The 18,201-nt window shown below is 33.5% G+C and overlaps 1 protein-coding gene across 2 annotated transcripts in view; it reads left to right on the plus strand.

Annotated features, from left to right (window-relative positions):
- DPYD (dihydropyrimidine dehydrogenase) overlaps positions 1-18,201 on the plus strand; it is a 768,719-nt gene that overhangs the window by 261,021 nt on the left and 489,497 nt on the right. The gene's annotated exons all lie outside the window — the stretch shown is intronic.

Below are 18,201 nucleotides of genomic sequence, written 5' to 3' on the forward strand. Positions count from 1 at the left end.
TAGTGTTAACTTATATGTACATAGGATAAAACTCAACATTATCATAAAAGTCAGAATCAGTATTTTCAACCATAGAAAGCTATGCTGTCCCAGCATTGGGATTATTGAAATGATATACTTTGATCAGCCTTTTCAGATTACATAAAATTATTCCTATGATTGTTTTCAAAGCATTTTTTTGTATTTATCTCCCTGAATATTAAAGCTCATTAGGAAATGTATATTTAGATATGTAGCGAAAATTAATTTATAAAACTAAAAGTAAACATAACAGTTAATTGAAATGCTTAACAGAGCATTAAGAAGAACTAAATTCTGGTATAACCAAATAAAATGTTTTCGTGATCTTGATTTTGTGGTTTATTTGATGCAAACTGCAGGCGTTATCTGTAGAATAAAACTAATAGAATCTTATGAATACAAACAAGCAACTGAATAACTTTTAATTTCCTTAGATGTGGTCATATAAGTATATTTCAACCATTAGTTGGCTTCAAAGTTTTTAAAATTTTCATGTGAAACTCAAAGCTGTATCTGTTTTAACAGTTATTTAGAAATAATTCTAATTAGCCAATTTTTGTAGTTAGATGATCTGAAGAATGGTCTCTAAGAAGAATTTAGGAACAACCCAGTCTTTAATAGTCTCCATTAGTTATATAATAAAGAGACCTCTGATATATTGTTGATATTAACTTATCAATTTTCTGATACACTGTTAAGAGAAAAATGCATTGTAAACTGATTTTTCTGGACACCCATTGTTCCTTTGTTAGAGAACAATGTTTTGTCAGATGTATCTGTGACCAAAAGAAGATGATGGTTGTTCATTTATATACAGTGTATTAAAAATAAAACATTTTGCTTAGTCAGTAATGCCAATAGGATGTGATGTCATTAATTAAGCCATGACACTGTTAAAAAAATAATTTGACTTTGGGGCCAGCCCAGTGGCACAGTGGTTAAGTTCACGTGCTCCACTTTGGCGGCCTGGGGTTCTCAGGTTCAGATCTCGGAGGCGGACCTAGTACCACTCCTCAAGCCACGCTGTGGTGACATCCCACATAAACTAGAGGAGGATTGACACAGATGTTACCTTAGCAACAATCTTCCTCATGCAAAAAGAGGAAGATTGACAACAGATGTTAGCTCAGGGCCAATCTTCCTCACCAAAAATAAATAAATAAATAGTAAATAAATAAAATGATTTGGCTTTATATTACATTTGCCCATATAAAATATTGGCAAATTTAAAAGTTACAAGAGCAAGGCAACTCATGGGAAAGACTGCATATGTAAGAATATAGAAATTTAATTTAAAAATACACATTTTATTACTCTAGCATTTTTAGTAAATAAATATCCACAGAAAGCCATAGCTGATTTTGTTTGTCCTACATCTTGCTTACTGGTGTGCTAATTGAACAGTGAAGGTGCTAAAGAATACAGTTATGCAACAGGCTTAAGAAATTACAATTGAACTTGAAATCAAGATCAAGTTCATTTTAGAATGTCGACCAAAAAAAGAAAAGTCACACCTACAAATAAATTTTCTAGTTCTATTCAGTCTTTGAAAAGAAAATAAAAAGGTTTCCAAATATTAACACAAAGTAAGATATGGAAATTCTTATTTTTATAATTAGTTCAGACTTCCATTTTAAAATATCAGGCTCAGTACAAGCATATCTTTCCATCCCTTCCTGAATTGCCAGTAGAATTAAAACAACCAGATATTTCAAATACCGTAACTCCGAAAAAAGTGAGAATAGGAGAGGAAAAAGCAGTAAAACTTTGGAAACTTTCAGCAAAGAGCTATATGAGATCAGACCTGAGAAAACTGAATCCTGAACCAGACCCGAGAAGTATTATGATGTGTTCTAATGTTTCAAGATTAGTAACACCAGATAGCAGTGGAAATAGAAGTGAAGGAGGGGATTTGTCAAAAGTCTGTTAAAAAGTAGCTAGATCCTTGATTCCCTTGTGCATTTTGAACAGCTCAAGAACCCCATTTGTTCGATGGAGAAAGTAAATCCAGTGCCTAGACGGGAGGACACAAGGCAGAGGGTACTTTAGTAAAAAGAAGGGGATTAAGTGAATTTCTGTCTGCTACAATCTGAGAATCTTCTTCTTACTGGGCTCCCAAAGCAACTGCTTTGTAGGTAGAATAGGACAGTTGGGCGTGGTTGTTTGTTGCATACAATGTATTGTTATGACTTGTAAGGAGAGCAATAGCTAACGGAAAATGGTACATTTTGATTTATAAGAAAAATGGTAATATGATAAAGTCAGAACTCAAGAGATGTTGCTATTTTGAAAAGTCGCTGCAGTCTTCTAAGCCCTCATTCTTCCAGAAGAAATAATGATGTTCTTTAGCAGTTAGCTTTCATTAAAAATTAAAGTGGAAAATGAGTCCTTATTTTGAATGTCCTCGGCATGCTGACCCCCTTTTTGGCCCTATTTCTGCCCAGATAGCAAAAACTAGATGACTGAAACAAAGTACTTAAATTTCAATATTTCTATTAATTGACTCACAACACGAGATAACACAAGTCCATTCAAATTTATATCAAATGTGTACAATTTTTGGAGTTTTTGTTTCCTGGGATCGGGGAGATGCGAGTGCTTTATGTGTTTGTGTGCATGTGTGTTATACTCATTGGCTTGCTTCTACTGTAGAAAGACTGTTGTTAACTATTTTAATTTTTATTATTAAGTCCTGAAAGTTTTATTTTCGTTGTGCAAGCTGAATTTTAGAAATCAACTTGTTAAACAAAAACGAAACAAAGCTATGAACCTCCGTGGGAGATTCCTCCATCACTTTGGAGCTGAGACGGCTGGATGTGTTTCAGCAGGCAAGACTAAAGGAAGCTCACAGAATGCGTCTTCTGAGAGCTGGAGCCGGAGTCACAAATGTGTCTCGCTCTGTTTGAGGCTTAACAGAGTAGTGGAGCTGAGCTTCAGAGAGAGACCATGTTTTAGCCTCGAAGGAAATAGAGATACATACTTTTTTGTGAAAAAGCTGTGCAGTAATTTTAAAAATCAAATCCGTGATACTTCATTGTGGAATCACATGGGATTTTGCTTATTTTCAAAATGCCTTGTTGCAAAATTGTCAAGATTTTTTCTTAGGAAATGCAAGTGTTGAAGTATATTTGTGTATATTCAAGTAGGTCACAACAGACAGAAAAATATTTCTTTTATGGTATCTTATATTTGGCTTTGATTGACTATTTTTCAAGTTATTTTTATTATTGTTTGCCGTTTAATAATATGTTTTTATTTCTTTTTTTGAAAGTTATTTCTGATAAATAGGGCAATGTAGTCATCAAATTATTTTTTCTAAAGATGTGTATTTGCTGCTCAGGTCAAATAATACATATTAGAAATTCCATATGAAGAGATTACAAACAATAAGATATCTCACATAATCTTGAAAATTATATGGAAGTATAAAGTTATTTTATTATAATTTCCTAGACTTTTTTTAGTATTAAAAGGCCACATAAAAATATATATTTTGTAAAATCACTATTAAGCATTGTCTATTAAATTTCCGTAAATTTTATATGTTGACTAGTGCCATAAAATTCCTTAAAGAATTTTGTGATAGGGAAATAGTTTGTCTCTCCTGATGAATTGGTAAACTTTCTTTTATCAGATATTGATATCTATGAAATTTATAATAATTTCATTTTGATTCCATTACCAGGAAACTCAGAGCTCATTTTAGTGTTCAATCATTGTGATTATTCAACTATTATTTTAGATTATCTCAAACACATTACGGAAGCAAGAGAGTATATGTTATAGTTACAGATTTTGTAATCTATTTGGCCCTACACAAATTTGTGAATGGTATCTCTACTTACCCCACTAATTTTGAGTTTTTTGGGTTAGTTGAGATAAGATGGGGGATTGTAAACTATAGATGCCACCTTAATACATTATGGTACACACATATCCAGAGCACACACACAATATTGATCACTAGACATTGAGTTCAGCATCAGAATTGTCTGATTTTGATTTTTCTCTTAAAATACTTTTAAGCCCAACCTACAATTTCACAATTAAAGGCTTATTATTTAGCATAAAGACAGCACTTTATGCTTATCCTTAGTTAAATGTATATGTATCTGGGAAGAATAAAATTTTAGCATTATCACTCATTTAAAACCTAATACAAAAGTAGTTCAGATGAAAAGAGAAGATCGAATGGATAGAGAAAGAAAGAGGAGGAATTGATCTCATGAAAATATAAGGACAAGAAAATATCAAAGCACAAATAAAAAATTGAAATTCTGACTACTAAAGACAACTTTTACCCATTTCCATTATTTTATTTAATTATTCATAGTATTTTTAACAATTATTATTGGTCCAGGCACTATACTAGTCACTGACAATTCAGTGATTAATTTAGGCATACTGTCTTCCCAGAGAAGCTCATCAGTTTTTAAGAAAAAAGCAATTACTGTCTTAAAGTACAAAGAGAGAACAGAGAAGATATGTAATGACCATCTAGAAGGCTGAGACTTTAGCCTGGCAGGGTAGGAGTGTGGTAGAAAGAGAAGATGATGCAAGTCTATTACTGGCAGATAAGATGGTGTCCATGATAACACAGAGACTTGAAGGAACAGAGTGAATTTGAAAACTGTGACAAATACGGCATAGCATATTCCTAAGATGCATGCCGAGGGATGAGAAAGTAAATAACAGGAGAGAGGGCGTGAGGATAGGGGATGAATAAATTCTTACCAGGTTAAGATGTTTGTGGAGTTTGGGTTTATCCTGGAGTCAATGGAGAGGCATCTGAATTTCTGGATTGATGTCTTCAGGATACTGCCATAGGCCTTCATGCTCAGGAATGTCATTGTACAAAAAAGTGCTATGGTACTGTTCCTCTCTCCTCTGCCCTCAAATTAATATTCTGTAGGGTTAGTTGAGACCTGAGTGAATCATGGTAACATACTTTCCATGTGCTTTTTCTTATTGACTTTGAATTCCTCAGATCTTGAGCTGGAAAATGGTCCTGCAAAAATTCACATTTTTATTACAAATTTACTGCAAAGAGGATCCTGTCTACACATACAGCACCATACCTTAATGGGAGAGGGTTTATGAATAATCACTAATGACACCGATACCTAATGATGAAATGAAATATTTATAAAGCATTTCCTTTATGTTTCATTGCATGGTAATCTCCAGTTCATTAATTCATTGTTAGAACAGATTTTGAAGTGACTCTGGGCTTTGAGTTCTTATTCTTCAGGATTTGCTAGTCAAAGAGGATGAATGACATGAGATGGTGTTTTTGAAGAGAAAATGAAAATGATTTCTGAAAGTCCTTCTTTCAGTATCTGTATTTTGGGACTATTTTTAAGATACTAAAGAAATGCAGTTTGCATCAATTGTCTTTTCTTGAGATCATAAGGATGTTATAGGGTGTCTCTAGTGACTCATGATCCATAAGATCATCTGTGATATCTTGTATTACAAGTTGATCCATTTTCTGTAATGTATTTCCTCAGAGAGGAAAAAAATTGAGAAAGATTTTACAGTTATCTCTAACTTTGTTCCACTTTCTTTTTGTAGTCTTAAAAATTACATTACAGAGACAAATTGCCCTTCTTTGTCTTCTGAAATGATTTAAATAGCTTAGGCTAAATTTTTTAAAAAAGTGTATCCCTGCATTTGTGTTGTAGAAATTCGATGTGCTGGATATATTCATTGAAAAACAGCTTACATTATAAATTTATTATTTTTGTGGACCTAGTTTTAAATGGATATTATGACTGCATTTATTTGCCATGTTAGATGTACAGTTTGATTTAGCTCAGGATCAAGCAATATGGAATTCAAAAAATATCATACCATTTACGATTTTTGCTGTAAAATCTATTACACCGTAGGAGGTTTCACATTTCTAAAATGCAAGTGGTAAGTACTGTGGGGTCAGGGACTAACCAGTGAATGAAAGTCAGAACTCAAAATGAAGTGCCTTTTCTGTTTAACACTGGGCACTGATAGAAACTGATAATGTTTGATTAATGAACGGCAGCCTTGCAGCAGGCGAAAACATCTGCAAGAAGTGATTTATTATTTCGAAGGTATTGGAAGCTCGTGGTATCTTGCAGATTTCAGTATGTGTGCCTGAATAAAATAAATGAGATGCAACATGTGAAAAATGAAAACACATTACTTGTAAAGGATGTGTCACAAGCGGGGTATTTTTGTTCAAGTACACTTTGTCATGGGGACTTTTAATGCTGTTCTGAATACAAATCATTTAACTGGTTCATAAAATCGCCTCAGTTGGAATTCTTGCATCTATCATCCAAGACGTAAATGAGGGTTAAACTTAATGTGGTGTAACATCCCCTAAATGTTCGAATTTTGCATCATATACAACTATTAACATTGCACATATGTTTTATGTATAAAGATGAATAAATTGTAGGTACTTAAAACAACAATCCCCAAACAGACACAAGATTTGAAGTCGTGAGGTCTTAATTGAACACTTATCAAATACTCAGAGTTAAGGGTTTTCACTGCAACTATTATGGCTAGACATTTATATAATCTATCATTTTATGATTGAACAGTTTTTAGTTAGGTGACATGTTACATGATAAATGATAGAATGCGATGAAGAGAATGGTACTATTTTAAGTACTGCTGTTAGAGCCCTAAATGTGTGTGTGTATACACACCTGGAATCATTCACTGTTGCTTAGGTGAAAATCATGCCTTTTCTGTAAATGTAATTACCATATATTTCACATATACTGGATAATTACTTACAGAAAATAAGATTAAAATTCTTTCAAGGTCCTAGTAAACTCATAATAGTCATAATGGGTTATGCCCAATGAAAACTAATGTGAACCTGCAACAATCTGTAGGAGAGTTATGCCATCAGGACTACTAATTCATTCTTAAATGATTTGTGAGCTGTATCTGCTTGTTAAACTCACCCTAAAAAGCACTTTTTCAAAGTTGGGTGTTGTAATTGGGAATCTAGTCTTCAGATCAACAGTATTTTAAAAAAATAATCACCATCATAAGCAAACTAAACTCTATGAAATAAAATATGTTTTTTAAAAATATTATGGAATGTTGTAACTGCATATGTAATTCTTAATAAATTAGAAACTGAATTGGGGAAAGGTTTATGCATCCCTTTTGACCATGGTAGCCTTAGGACTGAGCATACACTAACTCCTTATTAAATGTTTTGTTGAATGATTGAATAAATGAAGGGAGTAGTAAAGGAAATAGTCACAGCGATTTTACTCACTCATTTAACAGAGTACTGGAGAACCTGCTTTATGCCAGGCAGTGGACTGGATCTGGAAATATAATGGTGGAGAGACACAGTCCCTGCTCTCAAGGAGCTCCTAGGCTGGTGGGAGATAGATATTAAAATACATCACATATCACATAGTAAAACATTTTGAAAAGTAATATAAAGAAGCATAAAGGGCTTTGGGGCTGCATTCCAAGAGGACCTCTCCTGACTGGGAGAAAAGGGAGAGATCCTGCTAGCTGAGCCTGGAAAGAACCAAGAAAGGAGGCAAGGGGCAGGAGATGCTAGGTAGCTGGGTTGGGAAGTGAAATGGTCAGGTTTGCATTTTAAAGGAATCACTTTGTCAGCTGTGTGGAGGGAAGAGTAGAGGTGGGAAGATCATTTAAAAGGCTTTGGTAATCAGAACAGGAGATGATGACCTTGCTTCTACTCTCCTCAGATATGCAAATCTCTGTCTGTTATGGTCTGTCAACCTGTCCCCTACCTCTCATTGTCTCTGTTGTCCCAGAGTGGTCATGACCTCAAAATAAGGAGTCTTTAATCATTACTTTGTGGTGCCCCCTCCACTCTGCCTTCTTATATTTAACTTATAATTATTTATTAACTCTTAACTACCATTTAAATGAAACACAGTGGTACTTATGTGGCAATAAGACAGTTCCAGTAGGATTTTCCTATATTTTCAAAATTTTGACTCCATTGAAATATCAAAAGTTTTAATGCTACCTTTTTAGTACAAAATAGTAATACATGATTAGTTGCATTGTGATCAGTTTAAACACATTGCTATTTCCAGCCACAGAATCATTCAAAATGGGAAAAGAAATATTATAAGTAATTTATTCATGTGCAGACAAAAATCACAACTAGAATAAGAAATATGAAAAAGATTTAATAACATTCATAGAAAGAATTTCTATAACCTTTCTATTTTCTAAAATTTGTTAACCTTCACTGTCAGGAATATTTTCCTAATTTTTTTTTTGCTATCTTATAAATCAGTTTTTAAGTGGAAATAGACGTGATCATCTTGAGAGCTTCTTATGTAGCTGAAAATCTTCATTAAATTGACTTCTCCAAGCTGAATAATTACAGTTCCAATTAATTAAAGACTAAAAATTGCTTCCTCAATTAAACTGAAATATGTAGGCAAACATATGAAAATATAAACCTTCTAGATTTAGGAGCTTTCTTAGAACTCCTTGCTAAGATGTCAAATATTAATATAGCCTAACATCCTTAACATCAAAGAACATATAGAGATATGTTCTCTTCCTAATTATGTAGATATAACATATGTAAAACAAAATTAAGATCCAGGGCATAGATTGTAGGAATCTAATATGAATTCAGAATAAACATAGGACGCTGGTTTCTGGTTTTCTCTGTCTTTAAACTGAGTCTGCAACCCTGGACAAGTCATACCCTTCCGAGTCCCAAATACAGGGTTGTTGATATGAGGATGAAAAGAAATGGTACAGGTGAGAACTTTGATAATTATGCATCAGTCTGTAACTCTTATAAATATTAATTGTTGGAGCTGAAGTTGGTTCTCAGTTTTCATGTCCCATAAAATTGAGTGCAGTTGCCCATTTATACACCAGAAGCAGTCTCTATGTCCTTGAGTCCTTCATAAGAAAATCTGAGCACCAACCAACAACAACTTGACATTTTTCCCTAGGTTTTACACCTTAAACTTAGCATTGTGAGGGCATTTTTGGGCACTAGCTATGGGGACAGAAGGTAGAGCTTGGTGATTTATACAGCTAGAAGCTAATTGTCGGTATCGAGAGATATTCATCATAGATAAAAAAATTGATAATTTATACTTTCAGTAGAGTTTCTGTCCCAGGAAAGAACTCAGGATAACAAATGAAAGAACCATAATTTATGTTATTTTATAATAAAAGTATGAAAGAAATGATTGCATGTGAAAGGATAGTATGTGCTTTTTGGGGAGATAATTTAGAAAGTGATTCTGGACAGTGAATATTAAATAACTATATTAAATAGCTATTTAAATAGTCTTTTTCCCTCCCTCCCCACATATGCACACATATGAAGCTGTCACTTCACAATAATTTGAACTAAATGATATTTGGGTTTAAAGAGAGAAGTTAAAGTGACTAGTACCCAATAGAATCCTATAATATTATAGAGACATAGACAGACGCAGAGAGAGAGAGAGAGAGAGAGAGAGGTGGGGCGGGGGGAGAGGAAGAAATTATATCGTATAAGCCAGTCATTTTGCAAAATGAGAGTAAAGCCCTGAGGACTTGAGAAAGTCTTAAAAGATGGAGGATGATAAAGGAGAGACGGGATAATAGTTAAGATGTAAAACAAAATATCAAACAAGATCTATTTTAAACAGAGACTGTCAGCAAGCAGAAGACTATAAAATTGACCAGTCAGGAAGAATAACTAGGATGACCAATTTTCTAAGGGATCTTTGTGTTACAAAGTGTATCAATTGCCTATTGCCACATAACAAACTACCCCAAAACTTAGTAGCTGGAAACGAAAACTGTTTACTTGCTCATGATTCTGTGTGTTGACAGTTTGTTCTGGGCTGAACTGGGAAGTTCTGCTACCTGGTGTCAGCTATTCTTACATGCATTGGAATCAGTTGGGAGGTCTCTTAGGGGCTGATTGGCCCAGGATGGTCTTACTCACGTGTCTCAGTTCTCAACTGGGAAAACTGGATCTTTTTCTCTACATGTGGTGTCTCTTTTCACATACTTTCTCATCTCAAGGAGCTGAGCCCAGGCTTGTTCACAACACGTCCTTGTTCCAAGAGAGGGAATATATAAGATTCAAGTCCTCTTGAAGCCAAGGCTTAGAAACCGCACAGTATTACTCTCACCCCATTATGTTGGTCAAAGCAATTCACAGGACAATCCCAGATTCAAGGTAGAGGGAGGCAATGGGGGAGGTGGTAATAAACTTCCCTTGTGTCTTAAGGAAAGAAATAGCAAAATCATCTGCAGAGGCATGTGTACAAGAATGGAAGGAATTCTTAAGGCCTTCTTTGCAACAATTTACTGTCAAATGTAGTACTTTATATCAAGGAAAATGTAGATTTTTTAAGATGATTTCTCTTTTAGAATGGTTTGCCTACATGAAAATTATTCTTTAGAGGATCTCATGTGACTGAAATGAGTTTGCAGGAGTCATATGCTTATACACAGTTCCAAAGAATCTTATATTCCAAATTATTATGATTGAAGATCCCAGAGCCACAGTACCTGAATCTAAAATCGGTTTTGTTACTGAGCAAGTTACTAAATAACTTTACTTTGTTTCAGTCTTACTAACTTTAAGTCTGAAAAATAATATAATTGTCTCATAGGATCAAAGGGAGAAGTAAATGATTTGATACAGATAGAATGCTTTAGAATCATGCATGGCATAAAATAAATGCATAACGTGTCAGTTAATATTATATCTTATTCTCAGTTTTCAGGAGTAAATAAAAGCGTGTGATCTTATGATGTAAATCAATGTGCTCTCTAGTTCTAATTCTACTTCTACCTGCTTTCTCTTATTTTTTATTTCTACAAGTACTTTCTTTGAGTAATTATGTTCTGAACGTTAATTTTAACCATAATCATATAACAGAAAATAAAAGTTTATTTCCCAAGTATCTGGTTTCCTATCAAGCACAAGACGTAATACCTGTTGAGATGATCCACAGGCACCAAATTCCTTCTAAATCCCAGCTCCCTAATTCCTTTTCCTATTATGTTAACACAGTCCATAGCACCTGGCCCACTTTTACCTGAGTTTTAAATCAGTTTGCCTATAATGCCTTAGACATTCCTTCTAAACTCTAGGCTGATTTCACAGTCCTATCTAAGGTTAGATTTTCTGGATGATCGCTGCTCCTTGATTGAATCCAAAATGAATGTCACCACCTACATTCCTTACCACTGTTTCTGCCAGACCAAAAATAGACTGATTTCCTCAGACCGTCATCTAGTATACCTGCACTTAAATCCAGACCTGACATTCAGTGACCTAGTTATGATTGCAAAGTTCCTTTCAACAGTAACTTTCTATGTTTCTATGAGGCTATAGTCAAGGTGAAAGATAATGACAATTTGATTTGGTAGTGGCAGCAGGAATGATGATGAGAGGATGAATGAAAGAGAAAGGGCAGAGTTGAATCATCAGGAATTGGCAAATATCAAGAGTATGAGTTGTAAAAAACTAGAGGAGATTCTGAGGAGATTTTTGTTTTGGTAATTCATTATTGGACATGATTTTGGTTATGATGTAGTACTTGACAGTGTAATGACTTTAGTCTTTTAGGAGGAAAAACTTCAAATATAGAGTAAATTTATGTATCTTTATTCTCAGAATAAGTTATGTCCATATACAAAGATACTATGCAGTTATAATATGGTCTGATAACAAGTAGTTTGAGATAATCTTTTTTTGGTTCATTTAGAGAAATCATAAAGATGTAGCATTGTTGAATGAAATTATGCTCAGTGTTTTATTACACATTGCAATGTGTAAATTTCCCTCTTCGAAAACATGTTTCATCTTGAATTTAAAGTTATCTGCTTTTAACAAAACACTCATGCTTTTAAGTATATTATATTAGGCTAAAAACTGTATCTTGTACTATTTTGTTGTTATTTTCTTCATGGTCCTCTTACATGGTATCTTAGCTCCAGAGAATCTGCCTCCATAGCTAATCAGATAAATATTTGGTCTCTGTACTTACTTCCCCTTATCTTAGGTCACCAAATATAAGATTTACCTAACGTAAAATGTATAAACTCATGTTAAAAGTTAAGACTAATGTATGTGAATTTAATTTTCTTTATTTGTGAAAAGGACACCAAAATATTTAAATTTATATTTTCTAGTAAGTTAGTTACCATTTCTCTTTAAAGTCAACAATAATAGTATCAAAAATATTCAAACTCATTTTTTTCAGTAAAATTAGAAAATAAATATAACTGGTCTACTCCAAAGTAATTTAGGAGTTGACAAGAACTGCTTAAATCAGGCAAAAACTATAGAAGAGAAAGTAAAAACAAATGTTGTAAGTCTTCGGGATCTCAGAAGTGGCAAATCTCAGAGACCATGGCACTTTGCCCTTCTTTCCATGAATGAGTCAGGGAACTGGGATGAGCAATGCTGGTAGGAAAAAAAAGAAAAGTGAAAAAACAAAAACACTTTTCTGTGCTTTATTTTGTTAAGAAAAACAGAGTAGGTAAAACTACTCAAGGAATACAACGCAAATAAGCCATATTTGCAGGAAGCAGTCTCTGTGGCAGGAAAAAAGGAGAAAACCTTTGGATTAGTAATCTTGGAAGGCTACCTTCTCTCTCTGCCCCTCACTATAACCACCTCTACAGGAACATCCCATAAATGATGAATCCAAACAAAGTCAACTCATTAGGTGATGAGTAATAAGACATCGTTGTGGCATTAAAAAGAAATACTACAAGAGAAATTGTGGAAAAAGCAACTAAATTTACCAATACATGAATCACACTCCCCGGAAAAATATTGCAATAGAATATATAAAAATAGTGATGAAGTATTTTGCTATTTATTTAAAACAACAAAATTTAGTGTAGTGTCACCTTTATGAGTAAAACCCATAACACATAAGTGGCAGAACCAAGGCAGAAAATTAGGAGGAGATGGAAAATGAGTTGACAGAATATAAGAAAAATGTAGACAGAAAACAACATAATCACAGAAATAAAGACAAATTGGAAGAAGCATAAAAATGAATAAAGATTGCGAAACAACATTTAATATGGAAATGAGAAAAGTGAAAAAATGACACAGATAAAGGGAAAGAATAAAGAGAGAGAATAATAACTACAGGAAACAAAAGAGATGCAACATACATGTAATTGGAGTCCCTAAGCAGGAGAGCCTCTCCCACCAATGGAACAGACAAATATTTGAAGCAATAATCAAGAAGACTCCCATGTGTGAAATAAAAGGTTTGAAATTGTACTTTGAAAGACTTGCCAGGAAAAATTGTCCTGGAATTCTTAAGACTGTGAAATATCCTAGGAAAGTTATTAGATTTTAAAGAACAAAATTTCTTTGTAATTATAGGGGAGAACATCAGGTCACATTTAAAAGAGAAAATATTAGACTGGCCTCATACTTCTCTGCAGCATCATTCTGAAACAGAAAACACTGAAGCAACACCTGCAAGAGTGTCAAGGAAGGAAAGTGTGAGCCAAATATTTTATAGTCAGCAGACGAACAATTTTGAACATTCAAGAACTCAGGAAAGATCGTTTTCAGGAGAACGTTCTTGATAAAAACTATTAGAGAAGAAACTTCAGTCAGAGAAGATGCTGGAAATTGGGCCAAAAGTATTAGTGAGCCCTGCACTTATATGACTGAAGAATTACGTCTGAAACAAACGTAGGGAGTATAGTAACAGAATAGAATGTGAATGATACATGCTCTGGTAGTGCCAAAATGATACAGAAAGCAGAAGTGAAGAGGAAAAGTGGGAAAGAATGTGGAGCTTTATCTTTAATAGCTAGGTAGTCATTTAAAGCTGACCAAGTCACTTAATAGGAGTATAAGCACATTGAACAATGTAATGGAAAAACATAAAAATGAAAATAATATTCACTAAAAGCCAGTGATGGAGAATGTGTGTTGAGGGGAGAAATCCTATCATTTTATAGTAGCAAACTATAGATGCTGTCTAAAAAATTAGAAGGTTGAGGGTATTATATATATCTTGTGAAAATATCAAAAGAACTACCTATTTAAAATTTTTGAAAAGCAGCAGAACAAGTGGTAAAATATGTAAAAACCAGAAAAAATTACCATGACTGAGCTGACCAGCTATGTTGACTACATCGTAAAAGGCACAAAACAAAAACAAAAACAAATCTTTGAGATTGCATCTCAAATCAAGGCCCGATTCTATGGTATATTCAATAATACACCTTAAACAAAGTGATTAGAAGGGTTGAAATAAAAGTATGGTAATGTTACACCAGGTAAATTAAAGCGAAACAATGGCAAGGGTTATGATGTTAATAACAGGCAAGATGAAATGCAGTTCAAAAGCCATTGGATGAGAAGAAGGGCACTTTCTAATACTAAATGCTGAAAATCACAATGAAGATGTACTAGTGATGAAAGTCTATGCACTGATAGAAGCAAATTTCCGAATTTCTAGCACACTACCAGTAGGACACTTAATTCACCACTCTCAATCCAGGAAGATCAAGTTGACATAAAGTGAGATAGACTTATCATAATAAACAATTGCTAAAACATATAAACGAAACTCTGTATCCTGAAATTGAGAATACGTCTTCCTTTAAGACACCCACATTATATTTTTAAATGAACATATATTAAACTACAAAGAAAACCTCAATAAATTTCAAAAGTAAACATAGTACTGATCATATTGTAACAATCTATTGATATTATTATCTGATCACAATAGAATAAACAATAAAATAGAATAAAATCCTTCTTTACCAATAGCCCTCCAAATGGGAAATATAGGGAAAGAAATGTCCTTTAAACTACTTTTGGATCAAATCAGAAATACAGACTGAAATAGTATCTGTAAAAAAAGGGGTGCGGGAGATCAAATGTTTACATATAAAATCTTGTGGAATACAGTTAAGTCAGGGATAAGTGGAAAAAATGTAGCCCTAAATACCTTTATCAACAAAAAAGAAAGAATAAAAACAAACATTTAAACTTATAGTCCAGAAAGTTAGGTCAAAAAGAATAGTTTAAATTGAGAAAAAAGGAAAGAAGTAATTAGTAGATACCAACTCAGAAATTAATGTTAGAAAATAGAAAAACAGAATTAAAAAAATAAATCCAATAGCTTGTCTTTCGATGTAAAACCAAATAGTTAACTTAATTAGGAAAAAAGTGAACAACCACAACTACACAAAATATGAACTATTGAGCACTTAATAACCACACATGACAGAAAAATATTAAGTGAATCATAAAAAATTCTGTATAAAACTCAGGAGAAATACATTTGAAATAGATAATTATTTAGTAAAATACTGTTTACCAAAACTTACCTGAAAAAGAGAGTGGACTGATTTCCATGAAGAAACATAAAAACATGTCACAGAATTTCTCTTCCAAAAGTGTAGGCCCAGAAATTTTCATAAGAGAGGAAACTATCCCAATGTTATTTTTACTCCTCAGAAAATAAGGAACATGTTCTTAACTTTTACAGCAAACCTGATAAAAATTGCCTAATTCCCCTGAAAAAGAAAAAAGAAAATTATGTACCAATCTCACTTATAAATATTAATGCAAAAATATTAAGTAAAATTTAGCAACCAGACTCTACCAACACATTTAAAGAATAATACACCAGGAAAAAGGGAGATTTATTACAGAAAATACGGGTAGTGCAACATGACGAAAGTCAGTGATAAACTGAGTCAATAGGCCCAAGGAGAATATGATAACTTTTATCGATATTGAGAAGTCATTTGACAAAGTTCAATAGTCATTATTGATTTTCAAAGATAAACACTATAAGTAGGATAAACTGGATATAGTCTTAACACAAATATATATCTACCCTAATGCAAATCTAACATAGCACCTAGTGGAGAAACAGTATCCTCACTGTCAGTAAAGTCAGGATGAAGACAAAGGTGTCAATTATCATCATTATTGTTTTGCATTTACTGGAAGTAGTTGTCAGAATACTTAGAGAAAAGAAAGAATCTAGAGATATAAGAATTGTATTGGTTGAGAAAAAATATTTAATTCTAGATGAATACCAAAGAAAATCAGCTGATAAACTTCCACAAAAGAAAAAATTCAGTAAGATTGGGGTTCAAAATTAGTAGATTGAGATCAATGGCTTTTATAAATACAAACAAACATTAGAAGATGTAATGGAAGGAAAGAGAACGTATTTATAAGAGCAGCAAAAGTTAAAATATGTCGGAATAAATCTTAAATATCAGGAAGCCTCATCAATTAAAATGATATGGTGTTAGTGCGTGAAAAGATAGGACAACAGAACAGATTAGAAACACTAGAAATAGACACAAATGCATTCAGGAGTTTAGTATATGTAAAAGGTGGCATTCCAAAGCAGTGTGGACAAACAGATTATTCATTACGTGGTATTGATATAACTGGGGGATGTCTGCAATAAAGTTGGATCCATGTTTCACATCCTGCACTAAAATAGAGTGGCACACTTCACAGAAAAGGAAATAAAAATGACCCTTAAACAGTTGAAAATATGCTAAACTCTACTCATAATAAAAGAAATGGAAATTAACACTCCACTGAGGTACCAGTTTATCTATTAGATTGGCAGATTGTTGATGAGTCTGTAAGGAAATCTACATTCATACAATGCTTATGTAAAACCTACTTTTGGGAAATTATTTTACACCTATGCAATAATGTGTCTACTGGCTTATTAACTGTACTACTGTTTGTAGTAGCAGAGTAATGGACACAACCTATTGTTCAAGAGAGACTAGCTAATAACTAATAAATACATTATGGTATATTTATACAATAGAATACTGGGAAGCTTTAAAAAAATTGAAGAAGATCTTTATATACTGATGGAGATATAATATCTCTGAGATGGATCAGTAAAGTGAAAAAAGTTGGTGTAAAACAGTGTATGCTGTCATCTGTGGAAAAAATAGGGGAAATAGGAATATTTACTTGTATAAGCATAAAAAATTCATATATACAAAGCTATTCAAAACACTTTAAACAGGGGAGACAACAATGAAGGGAGACTTTTCACAATGTATCTTTTTGTACCTTATCTTTGAACTTTTTGAATGTATTATACATTCCAAAATGTAATTTTAAAATATTTTCCTTTAAAAACATATGGTAAGTTTTGCTTTATAGTGCATTACTGTCTGATGTATATATATAAATATTTGCAACATGTAGAGCCCTGATAACTAAGGGTAGAAAGCAGTGGGAAGAATTTTTAACGTAACCTTTTGGTAGTTGTATAAAATTACAGTTTTTTTATTACGTCTTAGAGATGGAGGAGCGTGAGATTTTCTAGTTCAAATTCCCTCATTTTACAGACATAAAGGATCAGTAAATACTCGATAAAAATGTTTGCTGTGGGCGTTCTCAGTAGTAGTCTTCTTTGCAGAAAGCCACTGCAGCTGGCTCAAGTGAAGAGTGATTCACGGTAGATACAGGAAATGAAATGTGGCCAGGCTTTATGGGAACTGGGAAGCATCAGGAATAAAAGTAAAGTTCTTATTTCCTTGGTGCCCAAAACTCTTTTATATCTGATCTTTCTCTGTTTGTTTCTGCTGTCTTGATCCCCTGCTTTTCTCTACACCTCTACATGTGCTTATTGTGCATGTCTCCAAAAGGAGTCCTTAACCCTCCATGTTACAGATTTCAACCAAATTCCCCACCACTGATTACATATAGTGTCTGACTGGATTGGTCAGAGGTTAGGACCTGGATTAAGCATTCATCCCCCATCCAGTCAGTTGTGTCCAAAGGAAGGATCGTGCGAGTTGTCCCCAGTCTGGGATCAGGCTAAGCAGTGCCATATGTCTTTTACATTCCATCCATGTGTCAGCCAGGCAGTCATATCTTTCATATAAGAAAGAAAGGAAAGCTAAAACTCACTTTTCAAATTGAAGAGGAAACGTGAAACATGGGCTTCCTGATAAGCATTATATGTTAGAAAGCCTGCTGCTGGCATCTATTTCTTTAAGGGGATTGACCCTTAAAGTCAAAGCAGGCAATACTAAACAAGATATTTAAACTAACTTTCAGACCTTAGAACTAGAGCAAGAGTCAAATATGAGTCACTTTTCTGCTATCACTGTATTGGCCTCTGTGACTTTTCTATAAAAGTGACCATTTTA

Source organism: Equus caballus, chromosome 5 (assembly GCF_041296265.1).
Source record: "Equus caballus isolate H_3958 breed thoroughbred chromosome 5, TB-T2T, whole genome shotgun sequence".
In the NCBI taxonomy this organism is placed as follows: domain Eukaryota; kingdom Metazoa; phylum Chordata; class Mammalia; order Perissodactyla; family Equidae; genus Equus; species Equus caballus.